We start from the raw sequence: 16,826 nt of genomic DNA, 5'->3' as shown, positions 1-16,826 counted from the left end.
TGGCAGAAATGTTTAACTAAATGTTTTCTGAGAGAAAATAGGCTTTTTTTTTCAAATCTGCTGGGCTTCCTGTGACAGAAAACAAGACTAAGAGGAAAAGTGAGACTCTGAGCAAAATGCTAGAGTTGTACAACTGTGGCTCAATGTGATTTTTTTTGCACATATTTGGTCATAAACAAAAGTATCATACACAACTGAAACTTTGACCTACTGGTGGTGCTAGAGAAAAAAACAAGATTACCAAAGTCACTGCCTTGAAACCATAAATGCCTGAGCCAAATTTTGAGTCAATCCGTCCAGTAGATATTTCACTGATAACTGCTGGTGGACCTAAACACAGTCCGGTTCTTGAGCCGTAATTCAACCTCTGGAGAATATGGACGTCTGTACAAAATTTCATGGCAATCCATCCAATAGATGTTGAGATATAAGACCTAGTATTTCCCCCAGTTACGCAGTGAACTTCACCTTTTCCTCGTCGATGTCCTCCAGCTCCTCATGGAGGATCCTGTGGCATTCTCAGACCTGATGGAATATATAATCCAGCCAGCATGTTCTGGGTCTCAGGGGTGTCCTTCGAGTTATAGACATGTCCAGAATAAATCCACAGGGAGGCATCCAGGAGGCATCCTGATCACATGTTGAACCTTCTTTTAACTGACTCCTTTCCATATGAGGGAGTTGTCCTCACAAAGGATGAAACCAGGGGTGCTCTGGTAGCCAACACACACACACACGCACACACACACACACACACACACACACACACACACATCACAAATCCCAATTCTGTCTCCTAGAAATTATGTTCATATACTACTAAACTGTTTTCCCAATTACGTTGCGTTGGCAAACGTAATTGCTGCTTGGATTAAGTTCACAGGCAATATTTTTTCAAATGAATTAAGTTCTACATTTATATATCAAACTGGAGTCGCAGGGAGGTGGTACAAGATGGACGACTCTGGCACCAGAGACCAGTGTTCACATCCTCGGTTCTGTGTGTGTTTAGGTTTAGGTTAGTAAAAGATCGTGGTTTCGCTGAAATGTCAATAAACATGTTATGCTTCAAGTCATTGTGGACTGTGTTTCTGTATTAAACCAAGACCGCAATCTTTCCCAAACGTTAACCAAGTGCTACCAGTGCATGAACATAACCATCAACAAGTTTAATATGGCTGTAGTGTCTTCTAGCAGATATTGTACTGCAAGATTGGATATTTTGGTGGGCAAAAAGGAATGTAGGTAGAGATCCTCCTTCAGGCAGCAAATCACTCCCCAATCAAGTGTTTTTATGGACGTGTATGTCTCTGGCAAGGTCCCAGGGGGTTGTGTTCTGCTCGGTCTCTATGTGACTCTCTGTTTCCAATCAGTATCCTCGGAAGGAAACCTCATTGTTTGAATGTAAAAAAAAAAAAAAAAGGCGTCAGTGTCTCATCTACACACAACACACTATACACATAATCCCTCTGCGCACCTGTCAGTCAAATGAATCATGTCATGCTCCCTGTCAGACTCTCTTGCACACTCAGTTCATTAATGTCTCTCCCTCCCTCCTCTCACCTCCTGTCTGCCCCCCCTCCCTCCCCCTCTCCCCTCCCCATCTCCATCTGCAGAGATGAAGCCGTCACCAGGAAGCTCTTCATTACCCCCTCTCTCTGCTTCAACCTCCACTCTCCCTCCATCCAGTCTCATTCTCTTCAACAGTTTTTTCTTGTGCTGACCGGAGCCGCAAATTCATAGTCCAATTATAATCATCCATCCACGATGACACACACACACACACACACACACACACACACATATTGGGTTCCCAGGTGAGTCACTGGTGTAATTCTCAGCTCTGTGAACAGCTGGTTGTGGTTTGGTACAACTTGATCAGTTCGGTTTAGTCGATCAATTAGTTGATTAATCTATAAGAATTAAACTGACTAATGGTTAAATCATTTATCAAGCCAAAAAACATTTTCTGATTGCAGCTGAGGATTTGCTCTCTCTGTCTTTGTTTAGTTTATTCATTTATTCATTTGGACTCTTTGTTGGACAAAACAAGCAATTTGAAGATGTGTCATGACTTGCATATAAAATGTGCGTTTGAGAGACATTTTCTGTTTGATTTAACATTTTCTTTTTTTTGCATATTAGTAGTCTAAAGAAGCTGAAAGCATTGACTTCTTTGTCAGGATGAAAAGCTGATTGCAAAAAAAATATATGCGAGACAGCTGCCTCTATACATGCCTACAAAGTCCGTTCTACTCATACACGACAAAAGAAAACTATTGAAGGCTGCGGCACAAATTCAATCTAATGAATATGCGACACTAACACACACAAACACTTCTGTATCCACACATGAACACCTGTAATTAATTATAATTGCCTTTTTCTTTCTCTCTTCATCTCGCTCTCTCTCTTCTGTTTGCTAATTGTTGTCAGTAAGAGCAAGTCGAGATGAGAAAAATACAACCTGCATTTTCCACTTCATCAGCTGTTAAGCTCCATTCAGTTCGTCAGACTTGTGGCAGTCGCCACTTTGGAAATCTACAAAGATGAAGAAAATGAAATTTTGCTGCCTCTACAGCAGCTAGAAGATGATTAAAGCGTGCAAAATGGTCTCTTCGTTATTTAAAATGACATTTTGGTTTCAGGAATAGTTACCTTTTGAGCTTATAGCCCAACAGATGTGGGTTCAGTGACTTGCCTTATGTGTTTAAAGTGGTAATAATTGATATTTTTAATAATAACGTGTATCAATCGACAGCGTGTAATGACAGGGCGTCACTCACAGTGATGAATCTGCAGAGAATTATCGGTGACTCTGCAGCTCCCCTTAGCTTAGCCTTATAGCGAGTTTTAGCTTATTGTTTAGCTGTCTGGCTGCAACTTTACTGTTTAGGTTCACTCTCAGTGCTGTTCAGCCACAGCAGGCAGCTGTTTTCAGAGAAAAAGCTCTAAAAACCCACCTGCTCAGCACCAAATGGCAGCTGTAGACTAGCTGGTGAACATAGTGGAGCATTTAGCAGCTAAAGAGTCAGATATTTCCCTCAGGAGTTGGTAGAGAGCAAAAACAGAACTAAAAGAGAGTGAATATTGGTCTTACATTCACCAGGTGGACAGAAACACGACTCCAGATGAATGACCATGTTGCTCTGTAACTGCTGGATGTGGAAAGAAGCAACTGTTTGTTAACAAGTTCAACATTTCAACTTAAAAGGTGATGATATGTCAGTGTTGCATTCACAACTTGTTTCCGCTGCCCACGAGTGGACAAAAAATCAGTCGATGCAGGTTTAAGTACTCCCTTAAAAATCAAAATGGGTAATCTTAGAGGTTTAATCCTTGATTTTTTAAATGAAAATATCATAAAGTTAAGAGGAACTAAAACTGCTGGAGAATTTTTGAACACCTTTATGTCCAGTCTGTGAGAATACTGAGTAAATAATGTTTTGGAAAAGAGGAAAGAGAGCTAAACCTTTCACTGGGAGGTGGATTAGAGCCAAATGAATCAATCAGAAGTTAATACCTTCCTGGCCAGTCTTAACCCGCCTCTTATACGCACACACACACACACACACACACACACACACGCACGCACAATTGCCTACACTACTGCCAGATAACCCTGGAGTGGAGATTGATTCATGAGGCGAGTGTCAAGTTCAAACCAAGGACACCTGAGCACCCGCTTACAGCCAGTAACTGCTGAACACCACACATAAACACACACACACACACACACACACACACACACACCTGCCCAGATATATATGCCATCACTAGACACTGGCAGGTAACAGGGAAACACACACACACACAAACACACAAACATGCACATGCAAATACAAACATGGAGTGAGAAATAATGGGCAGATCAGGACTGACAGAAACGTTCTGACAAAGGCGACCTCAGGTGAGAAAACATACTTACTGGAGATAATCACCAATTAAAACAAATAATTCATTATTATTTCTTTTTTTTAATAGTTTTCTAATTTTTTTAATAATAAAGATTGTGAAATACATGTTGCTAATGTATTTTCCGCACACCTTTGATCGTGTTTTACCTCCACAGAAGAGTTATAATCATTAAATAAGAGCACAAAATAAAAATCAGCAACTTTAAAAAAATGACTAAAGTGATATCAAATAACACTCAAAGGAGCTGCTGTTTTCATCTTAAGTCCATCACCAATCAAAATGTGTTTTAGTTATTGTTAATTTAGTTGGATGTTTGAGCTTCCCTGTGCAAAATAATGTATGAACAGAGTTTGACACTAGAAGGATTTATTCACATTCATCTGCTGAAAGTGTTAAGAGAGAGTTCAAGGTGTGTTCCTGCCAGCGTGATTTGTGACATCACAACTAGTTTGGAGCCAATCGCGGTCCAGTATGCAGATTACACAAGTGTACTGCACATACAGTACACTGAGAACGGTCTTTTCAGTGAAGTGGGAGACATCTTTTCCTCATCAATTAAACTTTTGAACATTTTAACATATTTGCATATTCATACACTCTTGATTTTTTTAATGAGGCAGAAAGGAGTACTGTGAAGTCATTTTAATCATTCTTTACTAGATCTTACTTTACTTTTTTTCTGGAAAAAAAACATATCAGACACACATTATTATTACTCCTAATAGAGGATTGAGTTAAGTGAACCTGAAGAAGCTACAGGCGAAACGCGTCGTTCGCTCCTAATAATGTCACAGTAAGGTCATCTCAGTGTGCAGTGGTTCATTTTGATTTTCACCTTATATGTTCCTGTTACCCACCAGCACCTGCATGGGGAGTTCTATCCTTTGAGAGGATTTTTATAATTTTAAAAACATGTCTGGAGACATGTTTAATGCATGTACTGTATATCCTCCAAAGTGTTTCAGAAATCAGGTCACCGCATCTACAAGACATCCACATGGAAGCTCAGCAGTGTGACTCATTCAATCTTTCAGTTACTGAACCTTTGCAAAGCTTATCTGATTAATCAATTACAGAAAATGTCCACATTAACCAAACTTATAATAAATAAAAGGTTCACAAGTGATCTTATTTGCACAAGATTTGAAATAGAGTTCAAAACTGCACAATGTCTGTTAAAACGATACAGTTAATTGTTTGCATGTGTGTACCTACCGAGTGCAAATCCACACATGTTGTAAAAACACAGGCATTACATCAGTCTCATCTATTATTGACACTTTCTTTCCTCATCACTACTCACTGTAATGTAATACATTGAAAATTTAACTGAGAACTGAAAATAAATCAAGATCTGTAATGGAAAAAGCCCTGTAACCACAAACACAATAGATGAAGAAGTAACACACACAGACACACCGATGCAGATGCTGCACCATAACACACACACACACACACACACACACAGCAGTCTAAGTACAGCATATCTCTCTCCTCTCTCTCCCCATCAGTCTCCCCTCATGTATGTGTGAGTAGCAGGCAGAGGAGCAGAGGTCAAAACGGCACTGAATCAAATTCACGATTCTCTGCCTTCTCGCTGGGAAATGGAAAATGTCCGGTGGCTTCATAGCGAGGAGATGATGCCTTCATAGCAGCTTAACGCTGTCATCCGGATTAGCGTGTCATCAAGCAGCATTAAGGTCGTTGAGTGTCATGTGACAGTCGGAAAGGGCGAGCCAATTATATGGGGTCAGAGACTGGAGCAACGGGCTTCCATCTGAGCAACACATGCACAAGGTTCTGCACTGAAGGATACATTTTTTTAATGCCTGTACCTTGATCATCTCCTGTGGCTTCTTGAATGTTGTTCTACCCAGTTTTCCATAAATAATGTTAAATTTGTTTGTGACTATTTATCGTACCACATTTAAAGCCTCTATGTATAGGAACTCATCTTCCAAAGAAAGGCAAACTATAGTTCATTACAACTTTTGTTTAATTTTTGCATCTTTGACCAGCAGGTCTATCGGTTATAATAACATTGTACTCACTAAAGAAATTGCTTAAATCTTGGAACGCTGTAACATCGTTTAAAATAGGAGGAACAAACGGGGCAACAAATGTCAGAAAATCAAGTTGATGGTTGTAAACTTATTTGGAAGAGAAGAATGTAAAAGTGCAAAATGTCAGTTGCAAATAACCACCACTGCTTACAACCCGACTTCCTGGTTCAACACTGATCTACCGTACTAGTTGTGCGGACTCACAGTTTTCCTGTATGTTGAGGGATTGTTGGTTATGGATGTGTTCACTTTTGGTTTTAAGTGCAAATAAAGTCGTATCTAATGTGACTAAACTGTGTGTACGAGTATACAACCACTTGTGTTTGTTGGGTCTATTTTTATCCATGTTGCTGCTTTCTAAGATCAGCAGTTGCTTTGATGAGTACATTATTATTACAACTGATAAAACTGATGGAAATAAAACATAAATTGTAACAAATCATAGTTTTCCATTAAGAGGAATGTAGAAGCCAAGTGCGGTAAATCCAGATACTATTTAAGATGAATAGACTTATCTCTGAAAATAAACTTTCCTTTGGCACTCTGGGTTAAACAAGAAGACCAAGTCTATTAAAAGATGTATTTGGTCAAGATTTTTAATGTTTAAAACAAAGACTGATTCCGACCTCACTGATTCTTTATGAGAAATGTGAAAATTATTGACTTTGCTGTATCAATTATTGCTTTGGTAGTATCAAACCCCCACGAATGGGATAAATACATGAGATTGTCTGCAACAATCAACAGAGGCGACAGGATCAGACAATAAACCCAGTCAAAACAACATGAATAAATAAACAATAAATAAATAAATGAAACTTTGGCTTAATACTAGATGCAGAGGGCAGAATTGTATTTATTTGTGTTTCTCTCATTTTTATTTATGTTGAAGTTATTATACTCCCCTTTCTCTCCTCCTCCCCCTTCCTTGCTCTCTCCTGCTTTAGGTCGCTGTCAGACCTGCAGGAGGTTACCAGCCTGTTGCAGGTCAGATACCCTCTAGAACAGCCCCCCCACCCCGACAGGAGGGGTCTGTCCATTTGGGTCTGAGGAGAAACTTTCTGTTTGAGAGGGGGGGGGGGCTCAGACACCAAGCTGTCCAAACCAGTCAGGCACCCTGAGCAATCTTTTGGTTTTAGAAAATGCATTTTTTTTTAAAAGTAAATAAATAAATAAGTGGAAGAAAAGAGAGAAGAGTGAAAAAATAAAAAAGAAAAGAAATCCTGTTAACATGTGTAATAACAATAACAGTAATAATCATCTGTGTAATATGTATAAAAATCTAAATCATCGTACAATTGGAGATAATCAGTGTAATAATTTTTAAGCATAATAGTAACCATCATATATCATCATCACCAATGTCGTCCTACCAATAATAATCTATATAATAATAATAATAATGATCATCATCATAATCATCATAATTCATCATCAAAATAATAGTATTCCACATATCATATCAATAATTATACAACAATAGTATTGATAATAATGATGGAAACAAAAGCAATGGTAATAAAATAATGACAATAATAATAACTACCAGCATTAATAATCAATAATAATAATAAAACCATTGCTACTAATCACTTTTACTATCACTACTACCACTACTATTAATAACAATAATAACAATATTAGCAAGCAGAAGAAAATAAAGAAAAAATATATTGGAATATATATGTCTCTATCTATTTTCTATGATCTGTTAATTCATTTATCTATCCTTTATCTTTCATGCTTTTTATGGACTTGTGGAGATGTGCGTAGGTTCAGCTCTCAGGTGTGAAAGCGTTTCAACTGAGAAGAGTAAGAAATAGGTTCCAGGTTTAATTAAAGGCTGATATATTGCTTTTGTGAGAGGCTGCCATTTTCTCTATTGAAATGAATTCTGTGAGAAGGCGTTGGTCCAGTGGTTGATGTGTAATGATTGCTTCGTCTTACTAGTCTTTAAGCAAAAACAGAATAATTTGATAGACTCTATAATCACATCAAAATTTATACCTGAATGAAAATTTACATCCTTGTTTCTGGGTGTAAATCCTGAAGCTAGTTGCAATCTTGTCAGTTGTTTACAGCTACAAAATCCAATTTATCACTTAGACGTTAAGGTGAAAATAGAAAACAGAGCTTAGGATATGTGTTAAATATTTGGTTAAGTAACAGAAAAACTTCATTATTAGGTATTGTCATGATTCTACTTTCATTTAAAAAAAAAAAAAAAAAACTAAATTAAGTATGCAGTCAGATCATCAGTAATGTGGTAAGAGGACTGATCCTACTAATACAACTTTTACACTACTATACAAATAAAAATGTTTATTACATTGTTTCATACAGAGAGCGTTATTAAGTTCAAATTCTAATAGACTGGTAATATGTTCCCATTGCACTTTTCACCCATATTTTCCATAAGAAGAGCCTGCTCATCATGGACTAAATAAGGCAACAAGTGAAAAGCAAAACAAAGAGATTGAAAGAGAGAAAGATATTCTAATAGTCTAATATTTACAGAGAAAGAGAGAAAGGGCAGAGGGAAGGAGAAAATAAAGAGTGAAGGAGAAAAAGTTGGATGGAGTGAAAGAATACTGGAAGGACGAAACTTTGGAATAGAAAGACCATCAAAATCTTCATGACTGCAAACTGACGAAAACAAACACAAAATAGTACAAAAAAGAATATTTTCATGGACTGGATCCAATTTCATATGCTGGGCTTGTTTTTGCCACAGGCAACCCAGGCTCCTCGCCCATGTGGAAGTGAGCGGCTGCCTTGGGCCATAATAACATATTTACCTGACTGTAATGAAGAGTGTGGACTCTCAGAGGCCCGGAGGTCACACTGCCTTTTTGCTGACAGCATCCGCCAAGATCTTACCATCTCATCTCACCACCAAAGGAATGAGCCATTGATTTGCAGATGATGAATGAATGAATGAACTTTATTTATATAGCACCTTTCATGCACAGAATGCAGCTCAAAGTGCTTTACAAATCAGCAGCAAAAACAAAAACACCAGTTTAAAAGCATAGACATACACAAGGAGGGAGGGAGAAAATAAGAACAATGAGTGTTACTATTTACAATATAGCATTTACACAGTTTCTTTGGAAAGAAAGACAGTGCACCTAAAAAAGTCATTAAATAAAAATTATAGAAAACCAAAAAAGATTAAAAACAGACAACCACTAGTTATAGACTATATTAAAAAGATAAAACTGTCCACTGAGCCAGCAAGTCTAATATTTAAAGGCAGAGTATTCCATATTTTGTGGGCGTAGCAGCTAAAAGTAGCATCCCCAAACGTTTTTGTGGTGACCTTGGGAACAGTTGAAAGAGCAGCTGCAGAGGATTTTAGGGTTCATGGAGGATCCTAAAACGATGGGGAGTCTGTGATATAAAAGGGGGAGAGGCAATTTAGAGCCTTAAAAACTAAGAGAAAGACTTGAAAATCAATTCTAAAAGATACAGGGAGTCAGTGCAGGTTTGTGTAAAACAGGAGTTATATTATCTCTCATTTTAGTTTTTGTTAAAACCTCTGAAGCAGCGTTCTGAATGGTCTGTAGTTTTGCAGCGGCTGCTTTTGGTAGCGAGTATATAGAGCATTACAGTAGTCAAGACGACTAGAAACAAAAGCATGAACAAGCATTTCAGCATCTTCCTGGCTCAGTAGAGGTCTCACCTTCGCCATATTGCACAAATGATAAAAGGTAGTTTTGGTCAATGAATTAAAATAGGCTTTAAAATTGAGGTCAGAATCTAAAATGACACCAAGTTTCTTACTTTTGGTCATGTCTACGATAGGAGACAAATAGGAGGATCTCTGTCTGATCATGATTTAGTTTCAGGAAGTTCTTGCTCATCCATTTATTAACGGCTGGACACACAGTCAGTCAAACTGGACAGCGTACTTGGGTCATCTGGCCTCACTGACACATACAGCTGTGTATTGTCAGCATAGCTGTGGAAATTCACACCCTGCTGACAGATTATGGATCCCAGTGGCAGCAAAGGTCCTAGGACACTGCCTTGGGCCACACCAAGTCAATGTTTCTGCTATCCTGACATGGAATTTCCTTCTCAGTAATATATGACTGAAACCAGGTAAGAACTGACCAGACCAACCCATTTCTCAAGATGGGTAAATTAAAGAGTGTGGTCAGTAGTGTTGAACGCAGAGCTAAGGTCAAGGAGAATGAGAACAGATATATTTCCACTATCAGCATTTAATCTGAGATCAATTAAAACTTTGACAGTAGCTGTGTTGTGGTTCGCTTTGAAGCCAGATTGAACTTTTTCAAGAGTACCATTCTCAGAAAGGTGTTTAATTATTTAAACACTTCCTTCTCTAAAACCTTGCTCAGGAAAGGTAGATTTGAAATGGGGAGGTAATTAATAAGTAATGAGGGGTCTAAGTTAGGTTTTTTGAGTAAAGGTTTTACAGTTGCGATCTTAAAAGGGTTTGAGAAAATGCCAGATTCTAGGGAGGAATTTATAATAAGGAGTGTATTGTGGTGGAAATTTGAAAAATAAAAAGCTGACAATGACCAAATTGTCTTTTGTCTTTTAATGAGAGCCTTACAAGGGATCAGCGTACAGTCACAACAAAGTATAATTGCAGACTGATAATCAAATACAAAGCGTACATGCTTTTTATAGACAAGGAGTGTGGGAAACAGTATCAGGATGTGTGTGGGGTGCAGTGCAGGATGTCATCAAACCTGTCAAACTGTCTCAAAAGGAACTGTAGCATGTTCAAGGCGAAGCTACTCCCTACTTCAATCCAGACAGTGACAAAAACCAATAATGAGCATATGAACAGATGGTTACATGTCCAAGGTTATACAATGTGAGTTTATCCAAAGTGCAAAGTCTGAAGTGTGGAACAGAGAATACAAAGTATGTTTTTTTTTTTCCATCACAGTATTTAAGGACTGTTTATCATAAGTGCTCTTGAAAAGGTCAGCTGGAATAGGGTCAAGAGAGCAGGTAGTGGGTTTCATACTGGAGACAGTTTTGCATAGTTCATCCTCTGTGATTATGTCAAAGTCATGATACTTGGTGATGGAGGAAGGGAGGTTGGGGGGTGGGGGGGGGGCTAGTGTTTACTGGGATAGTTTGAATGTTGAGCCTAACATTATAAGTTTTTAAAGAAAGAGGCAAATTATTCACATTTAGTGGATGAGGCCTGGTTTACTAAGTCTACAGTTGAATGTGGATTCAAAATGCTATTTATGGTTGAGAATAGTCTTCTGGGATTGTTCAAGTTGGCTGTGATAATGTTGGAGAAACAGCTTTGTCTCTCATCTTACAAGTGCTTTATTGTATTTTGTAATAAGTTCTTTGTATCAGTCATGGTGGACTGTCAATTTATGTTTTCTCCATTTGCCCTCTGCTCTTCTACGTTTACTTTTCAATTTACAGATAGCAATGGGTCTCACCATCAGTCTTTTATTCTCCTTTATGGGTGAAGCAGTGTCAAGTGCACCAGGAAGTTGACTATTAAAGTTAACTACTAGGTCGTGTATGGAGCTGGCGTGAGGGGAGAGACATGGTAGTTTGACTCATGATGTCAGAAAATTTGGGGATTGCAGAGGCATCTACTGTATATAACATAATAGCATGATTTACTCTTTGCTTTGTAGTGGAAATAGACACTTCAAACAGAACACAAAAATGATCAGAGATGGCCAGGTCAGTGATAGCAGTAACATCAATGTCAATACCTTTGATAAAACTAAGTGAAGGGTGTGGCTTTGTCTGTGCGTTGGTGTCTTTAAATGTAGAATAAAATCAAAAGAGTCAATGAGATTTAAAAACTCTAAGGCCTTTGTGTCTTTGCATTGATCTACATATATAATTTAAAATCTCCAATAAGAATTGAATCATCGAAATTGGAACAAATATGGGGTAAAAATTCTGAGAATTCAGATAGGAAGTTTGCATTGTGTTTTGGAGGGCAATAGATCATCATAAGAAGCACTGGAGTATCATTTGGCCTTTGCAGTGATACAGCTACATATTCAAAGAAGTGGAAAAGACCAAGGTCGACCTTGTGGCAAAGGCAATGATTTGAAAAAATAGTAGCATTCATATAATAGTCGCCCTTGGAGAGTAAATGAAACTATATATATCCTTGCAGAAATCATTTGTAGATTGCTGGTCCTTCCCTCTACAGAGAGAGTGGCAAAAGCAGAGATATGCAGAAAGAGGGTGCTTTTTTTAAATTTCAAGTCTTTGTACATTAAAATTACTGCACACAGCAATTATGTGTAGGTGCACAAATAGATACTTCACACTGGTGTCACTACAACTATAGAGTAGCTGCTGATCCAAGCCTTTTCTGTGTTCTTTGTGCCATTTAGTGTCTGTATTCATATACATATTGAGCATACAACATTTTCTCAGTGTTTTGCATCTGACATTTAATAAGTTTCAGATGTAACTTTCAGTTTCACGTCTGTCCATCCTCATCCTTAACTGTCTTTTGTTCGCCAAACATGCACCCTCTCTATAAAAATGAAAATAATAGTATGTATGTATATAGTAGTATGAAATAATAGTAATAACTTATTTCTATAGCACTTTTCAAAAGCAAATTACAAAGCGCTGTACAAAGACATAAAACCAAAAGCTACCAGATCAAAGAGGGATAAAATAATCAAATAAGATTGAAAATAAAATAAAAGATTCATTTGTACTAAAGCAGTACACATTAAAAACATGAAGTAATAGAGAGAGAAAAGAAGAGAATACAGTTCTAAAATAATTCATTTTTAAGAGAGATTTAAACAAAACACAGAGCAGGTTGTTCCAGAGTCAAGGCCTCCCGTCTCTCTCGTTCTTCCTCCTTTTCAGAGAGTTGATTGAAGGATATTTAAACATTGGTATTATGAAATCCATTTTCATCCCTGGAATTCCCCAGGATCCCTGTATGGCAATAAGTTTGTAGTAGTTTGGTAATTTGGTTGGTGAAATGCACTGTGAAAGCACGATGTGAACTGAACATGCATTTTTATTCAATCTTGAGGCCCTGTCTTGTAGAGGAGCCTGGTGTCAAAAATCTATTTCGAAGACTTCTATCAGATATTTTGATATTAGCATACATGGTGCATATTCCTAATTTAATTTTGTGTTAATTAAAATTTCCTGGGGCTGATTAATATTCCAGCAGTAAAGTACTTGGGCTATCATGTGAGGTTTGTTGTTTGCACTGTACCTGTTTGGTACTTAAAGAGGACATAACATGCTCATTTCCAGGTCTATATTTTTATTCTGGGGCTCTACTGGAAAATCTTTGCATGATTTATAGTTTATGCAGCATCTCAGTTCAGTCTCTTTCTGAAACAGGCCGTTTTAGTCTCTTTAAGGCCCGATCCTGATGAGCCCACTATGTTCTGAATGGTTAGCACTGGGAGGCTACATAAACAAACAGTAGAAGTTGGATTTCACTTCTTTTTCCTGTGCTTTACTCAAAATATAAACTTCTCAAATTCATCTGTACATGTTTAAGCCTGAATCCAAAATATGCAAATGGACAACATGAACAACCTATGGAATAACGTTTGCAACAAGGCTACCAACGGACTGACGTTTGTGGACATGCATGAATAATTGGACGTCAGTTTGATAGGGAAGTAGGAGGTAACATTGCAAACGGAGCATTCAGAGTAGGATGAAGCCCTGGTTTTTGACTTGAAGGCAGCATTTTTACACATGCTCATCTCATGTTTTGGAACTTTATGTTTAAAGGACGACTTCACCGATTTTCAATTCCTATGGTTCTAATGTGGGTAGAATTATATATAAATGGCATTAAAACTTTACTTTGTCTTTCCTGAAATAAAATATCCCTCTGCATCTAGCTGCAAAAGTAGTGGTGCCTTCAAGGACTGTCAAAGGGGGGTCTCCCAAAAAGCTGTCTGCTATGTTGTTTTCTTGCTAGCAATAGGGAAAAGCAGACACTAAAATATCAGTATATTTAGAAGAAAACTAGTTTCATGATATGATGTTGGAATCGGAGATGTAGCGCTTCTGTTACGAGGCCAAATATTGTGCTGTAGACACAGACACTACAGAGTATGGAGGAGGAAGCGGCCACCGGACTATGTTACAGCCACAGCCTGACACACAAACCTCAGCTACTGATTTTCTTTTGGATAAACTCTGTGATTCCGCCGAAAACGACCCTGAGAATTTTGAGCCTCAGTTGGACAGAAAAACTTAATCTAAAATGTTTTAAAGTGTTTTTACAAAATAATATTGGGGTTATCTGTCATGATGGAGTGTAGGCAGGTGGACCCAAGTGCAAGAGATGGCAGCTATTTACAGACAGAAGTAGCAAGGGAATAGGGAACAGGTGACTAGGCAGGAGAACAGGCAGGGAACTGAGTGGCTGGGAGAACAAGTGGAACAGGGCAACACAAAAAAACAGCTAGCTTTAAAATGTAATGTCAGATCAGAGACGTGGCATTACTGTTACAACACCAGTGCCCGTTCAGGATCGTCAGAGAGAATGGAGACTTCATGGTGCTTTGGTAAACCCGACTTTGTTTTCTCACAGAATATTATATCAGACTTTGCCAACTCTGAATACAGACCAGCACAACAGCAAGTGTGTTACCTGTAACAAACTCACAGCTACGTCCAGCTTGAGCACAATTAGGTCCAAGTTTTTCATTGTCCATAACAATAAAAGAAACAGCGTTTGGTTGCAAGTTTTCACCCCTTCATCCAGGATTGTTTCCCAAACTGAACTGAAATGGAGACGGCAGACTCTGAAGTTTTTTGACTGTCCACTGACACAGATGTGCATTCTGGCTTGTTTGCAGCTCTCAGTAAGTTTGCAATGATCTGCATAACTAACTCCAGCGCGCCGTTTGTTTTATGATCCTTTCACACCAGTACAATGTCTCTGCTAACCGGCTGTTCTGCTGGGAAACGTTCATTTGCCGCCTGTGTTCTGTAAATACACACTGGACTGCGTGCAATGCATTCTGGTCGTTGTAGGATTCTCCTTTAAGATAGATACAGGAATTTACACCCTTTTTCTCCATTTTCTTTAGTCACAGGGCACCAGTTTCGAAAACAATTGTACATTTCTACTACAAAGGTGACCTAGTTTTAATAAATCATCATATTTACAGCTGTGAAGTTCCCCTTTAAAATAAACATCTGACATACAGTACAACAGTATATCCATGACAGAAAACACTTTAAAGGCAACACAATATGTACACAGTAATCCGGCCCAGGCACCACAGGAATATAAATTTTGTTCCTGACCAACATTTTGGTCCATGCCAGGGAACTGCAAAGACTTTTGACCTGATTTCCATAAAATTTTCTGTAGACATTCATGGTCCTGTGAGGATGAGGCCTAGTGTTTTTAATGACCCTCTGACCTTACCTCTAGTATCATCTCAGCCCACAACATCAAGTTCAAACATCAAAATCTATTGGGTAGATGGTGAAAATTACTGAACAGTCTCCTGCTCCCCAAAGAATGAACTCCCTCCATTTCCTCTAGCACTGTCATGAAAGTAAAATGTCAATTTAGCAAACAAGCTGTGTCAGCGTCTAAAAGGCAGTTTGTCATGACATCTGTTGAGCATGTTGCCACAATATATAAATCTTTCAATAACCCTCAACATAAACCACCAGGCTAAGAACAGCAAAATCATACATTGTTCATTCCATCCAACAGTCCTGTACACTGCTGTCTGTCAGGGCCACTGGCAGAGATAAGACTTTAAGTCTTATTATTTCAGGGGTCACTGGAGCTGATAGGGAGTAAGAGGGGGGCGGAGCTGCTCTGGATGAGTCAGTGGTCTCCAGAGCATCAGGAAGGTGATAAGACTAAGCTGGATATATATGAGCTCATCTGAAATTCAGGTTTGAGTCCAGGGGATGGCCAGGGAAAAGGTCAGTGTCATCAAACCTGGACTGAACACATGTTCTTAGACCTTTTGTCAGAGACAGAAGTGGGAAGAGCTTGTGCTTAAAGCTCAGAAGCCCCACCCAGATTTCCCCCCCCCCCTCACTTTGTGCATAAGCATTTATCACAAATTCAGACCGAAAACAGCCCTTTAGTTACTGGTGAGACCATAAACTGTATATAAATATGGACGTCATGACAGCTCCCCAAAAGTGAAGCCAAAAAATCTTGATCACCCCCTGGTGGCTGGCTGCAGTACAGGTCATAAATCCCGCCCCCTCAATGTTAGCAGATGGGACATGAGCCAAAGAAAAAAAATCATAGTACACGTCAAATACATTTTTCCCAAAGTTGGTTTCTGTCATTTTTAGGTAGTTCTTACCATGCTGACGTGTGTCCAAGTACTCGTTTTTCAGATAAGTTTGTTTTTAATTAGCTATTTGATGATATAGAAAGTGGGTGTGACGTCATGATTGACAGCTGTGACAGCCGCTCTCAAACCTCCGTCAGGCAGTGGACAGCTAAGGGGGCGTGTCCTGCATCCCCGACTCTACTGCACAGACTCTGGCTCCAAATGACATCACACAAGCAAGATGGCAGCTCCCAGAAAGGAGATATTTTGGCTTCGCTTTTACATAGCGGTAGGAGGTGGAGACCCGTCGTCCATATTTATATACAGTCAAAAGGCTTAACAGACACCAAAACACTGCACAAAGGTTTATTATACTCAGTGGCAGGATTTTACAATTCTGGAAAGTTTTATCCTTTGGCAATTATTTTATCTTTGTCTCATAGTAGCTGTTCATATCACAAAATACTCTTCCAGGAATGCGGTCTTGCACGTATATAATTGGTCACCAAAGCACCTTGCCAGATGATGACATTGCAGATTTTTTTTACCAGAG

Source organism: Thunnus thynnus, chromosome 13, assembly GCF_963924715.1.
Source record: "Thunnus thynnus chromosome 13, fThuThy2.1, whole genome shotgun sequence".
Classification (NCBI taxonomy): Eukaryota; Metazoa; Chordata; class Actinopteri; order Scombriformes; family Scombridae; genus Thunnus; species Thunnus thynnus.
Note: the sequence above shows the minus strand (reverse complement) of the source record.